The following is a 4,699-nucleotide window of genomic DNA, read 5'->3' on the forward strand; positions in this document are numbered from 1 at the left end:
ACCCCAAAATTCGCAAACGCGCGGGGGTGTGTGGTGTGTTGCGTCGGTCGGCCATCATCATCATCATCATCATCTGATATTGGCGGGAAGTTTAAAAAATAAAAAAAAAATAATTAAAATGGAGGCCAGCAGCGCCATCTTTGATTGAAGGCGGCGGCGGCGCTGACTGACGGCAGCGCCATCTAGCGAAAAGCTTGCAGACCGTACCGTGGCGCCATCTAACGTGAGAATTTAAACCGAATTTGTGACGACATCGGCGCTTATATCCTACTCAGTATGTTTCCAGGCTTAAAAATTATCGTTTAAGTGCCTTACAACTAACCACACTGATTAATAAATTAACTTGCCGAAGGTGGGCAGATACTGGGCTTGTGGAGGTAGCGAAAACAGCAATTTATGTTTTGCTGATTTTCCGCTGATTTAATTATTTACTCGACGGAAAAATTACAGACAAGCCTGAAACTGCTTTGTTCCCCTGATTTAATGGCTAATAAAACTACAGAAATCATTGAATTTAAGTCAAAACGACTGGATTTTAAAATTGTACAGTTAGATAAATAAATGGTTTTGTGTGCTTCAGGAAAGCTCGGTGTTTAGCGCCGTCCTCGTAATTATTTAGCCACTTTCCCGTCCTAAAATATTGTTCCAATAAATAGTGTAAGGTGTGGAGGAGATATTAGAGGCGAGCCGTTAAATGCGACCACATAGCAGCTTTATGTGTTCTGTTAGGTGACACTATCGTTAAATCCTTTGGAGCTTTTTATATTTACCCAGTCAGGACCGTATCCGGTAAAAAATTACGAAAAAAAACACACATGTACGTGCGTTGAACTCGTCATAGATGTTGGAAGTTGTTGGTGCGTGCACTAGTCGGATTCCCCAAGTTTATAGTGGGCTTAAGGAGATTTAAGAGGCTGAGGTATCTTAGATTTGTAACATTCTTCCCGAGAGTTATCACTGAAAGGAAATTGGGGCCACCTATTAGGAACGTCGGGCTTTTGATTTATGTGAAATGTAAGCCGCGACCAAATTCGGAATAATTGAATTTTTGACGGGACATTCAATGCGAAATCATAAATATGGTCGGAATTATTCGAATAACTCGTGACGTATCCGAGTTATTTCTTTCATACAACTCGCGTACTTTGTTGGTAAATTTATAAAGCACTTAAGTCGCGATTTATTGCGCTTAAATTTATCAATAGAGGAGCTTAAAGCACTCGCTTCTAGTTTTACACGAAGCAGACACAAATTTCAGAATTCCTGCAATTTCAAAAGCGACAAATTATTTATGTATGTGGAGGGCACACAATACATGGCTCAATTGTACCAAGAGACAAGTCCTCACTATTTTTCCACGTTCTACATTTCTGAAAAAAAAGGCTGCGAGGACGCACTTCCGTCTTTCCCACTCAAAAAACCAATTAAACTGTCAAGATACACACGTATCGGATTAATTGGTTTTTGAGAGTCGCTTTAATTGATAGAACAACACGTAAAAATCTTTAATTAGAAATAATTTACGAACAAAACGAAATAATGACCAAGCCTTGCTAATTAGCAATTCTATAGCTCCTAAAATCACCTGAGAAAATATATGGAGGTATCGATCATTTTCGTTGGTTTAGTTAATTGATTACGTTTCTAGTTCATTAGTTTGACGAAATTTATGAGTTCGGTGTGCATTAAAAAACAGTTAGACGGCGATTTTTCGTCGTGGGTGTGTAAAAAATAACTACGGTACGTAGCATTTGCGAATTATGTTGATTCGTGCGCTAGTGGGGCCACAAATCAGGCATTTTTGACGTTTTAATTGTGAGGGCTCCAGTGGCGTGCATCAAGGGACGATTTATTTATTTGCGGTAGGTACGATATCGCCGAGCGCCTCCGACATAACTGTACACTCGACTAATAGCCAAGATATGCAAATTAAATGTACATAATTATGCAAGCCGTCAATACGCGATCTTAACCGATAACGCGTTCAACTGGTCACAATTCCACAAATAATTTGTCACTGTACCTTATCGGAACGCATAATTTTGCCGGACGCCCATGCACCACGCACCAGACACTCTTGACGAAAAATTTCATAAATCCGAACAGGAGCCGTAAAATCGACATAATTGCAGACATAGAACGGTAAAACGATCTTATAGATAAGGCTTCGACGATCTCGCCTTAATTATGGGGATATTTTTGGTGATGGCTTAATTAAGTTGCTCGTAAATGAGTTGATTTGTTTAATTAGATGTCTTCGTTAGAATACGGACTCAAGCCGGGTTTTTTCGACCACGGTGGCACAATTAGTTGCTTCTTGTAAATGAATCGGTCATTTGCAGCCTGCTGGACCCATATATCAAGGAGAGCTCATTTAACTGATTTCTTAATTTTGACTCCATAATTTGCAATTTTAATTTTACGCAATGGCTCATTCAACTCGCTGTTGTCCAAATGCTTGTCAGGCATTTCATAGTGAAAAGTTTAGCGTAACCCCTATTATCCCGGATCATGGCGTTCAAAATGAAGCATCCTAAGCAGCCGCATTTACCTTAATTAATATTAGCAGTGTCGAAGCTTATGGAGTGTAATTTCCCTGCAAGTGCTTATCTTATGTGTTATAAACAAATATTAGGTTACACATTCAGCGATGGGATCTGTTTTGCCGTCATGAAAACGCTTTTGCGGCGTTTCGGATCCTGTAGCATCATCGATTTTACACAAAATACAACGCGCCGTTGCCTGCTGCACCGGAAAATTAGGACACCACACGACCAATAATGCATAATTTAGCCGAAACGTTGGGACCCGAAAAAATTTCCCACTGAATTTTTCAACACGCGAAAAACATTTATTTTACAAGCTGTCTCGAGAGACACGCAGATGTATCAAAACATGCTAGTGATGAATTGATGATTCGTGTGAAAACTGGCGTAATCCAAACGATTGCGTAGACGGGCTTCGGGGAATAAATCCAGAAAGGAAAAAGAAATATGAGCTAATCAAAGATTGATAATGTCGCAACGAGTGAAGTATATTTAGCTTTCTTGGACTGTTGAAACGATAAAAATTGAATCAATTAGGCTAAGTACTATTTCCTCCAGTGTTTTTGTCCATTTCCGCACAACTACCCAACTATGGTTATTTTTTAATAATTAATTGGAATGGTGGTCGAAGGAAGTCATTACTTTATCGATTCCTAACGGCCACTTTATTTCGAAAATATAGTGTTGATACAATTCGGTGACAATTTATTTGTAAACACAAAATAAAAATATTAACAAGAATCTGGGAATGTTTTTGTACTTGTAGCCAAGTCGAATGTGCGAATGAATAAATTTTTTGACGCTTTAATATCCTTCCGTATTTTGGAAACATGTAGGTACAAGCCTAATTTATTGAGGAGCTAAGCCTCTGATCGTGTGCCAGTCGGCGTGTCGTAACGTCGAATAAAATTCAGTCCACCTCCGCCACTGTGTCGTCTTTTTGTTCGCAAAAGTTAATTTTCCCTCAAGTGGCAGGTGAGCGCATCGTCGACCAAAATAAATAAACTAATTTCGTCCCAGCATCTGTGATATAGTCGTGTTATGTCTGGCCTCTGAAATGGGCACCATTTTTATGGTCGCTCCTATCTTATCAAAATGCAAAGTGGACACGGAGTTAAGCTACCAGAGTCGTGCTACCAGCCGGAGAAGTGGGTGATGAATTCGATGTAATAAAGAAGCGACGCTTTTATTTTTTCGCAAATAAATTTGCAATATTCAAGTGGCTTTGAGTGAACAGTTTTTAATCGATTTATTTATGTTCCATCATACAACATACACTCATAATTATATGCAAATATTTTGTTTTTCGGGGCTGGTCAAAGCCATCCGATATTTTGTTACTCCCTGTTTGTACTGTATCATAATTCAGTCATTATACACGCGACTGTGGCCGTTTCATCTATTTCCACCGCCGGGGAAAAGTGGGGGAAAAAATTGTAGCTTACAACCCAAGTAAAAACTAAAACTAAAGCTTTTTTCGGAAATATTGTTAAGACTAATAGTGAAGATTCGGATTGAAACGCAACGGAAAGGGAATCATTCAAGATTCGGCAAAGGAAATAGAGAAAATGAAATTACGTAGATTAGGGGGCAAGATAAATGGTAACACAGAAGGGAATAGATGGAGTAGAAGATGAGTCAGGAATACAAAAAACCAGAACCAAAAACAGTCGATTTTTGAGTCGGGAAAGTCACTCGAGTTCGTAAATCAAGTCGACAGGCCAAGTTTGTTATTTATGAATTTTTTAGTGCCATAAATTCCAAGTTGACTGTGTTAACAATTAAAACATCTCTTAAGATTAAGAGACTAACAAAAGCGCGTACAATTTTCCAACTAATTAACTTCATGTGACGGTGACTTAGTGCGTCTGTTGTAGGAGGCAACTGTAGTTTATGTGAGCATTCTTTTAGGCGGCATTTGCATATACACAGTGATTAGTGTTGGTTCTGTGCCGTAATTAAAAATGGATTTTGCTCTTGGTGGTTTGGGGGGATTAGGGTTGTGTTTGCGAAAATCTCAAAAATCGCGAAGAATTTGTGATTTCGCCTGATCCTCAAGCAGCGCCGAGTGTGGGGTGGGAGCACCCCTTGGCTCAACCCTCGAAGAGCCCGTTCTTGCCCGAACGCCAGCCGACTTCCCACTCAACTCGAGC

The sequence above is a fragment of the Tribolium castaneum genome, chromosome 9 (genome assembly GCF_031307605.1).
Source record: "Tribolium castaneum strain GA2 chromosome 9, icTriCast1.1, whole genome shotgun sequence".
Lineage (NCBI taxonomy): Eukaryota > Metazoa > Arthropoda > Insecta > Coleoptera > Tenebrionidae > Tribolium > Tribolium castaneum.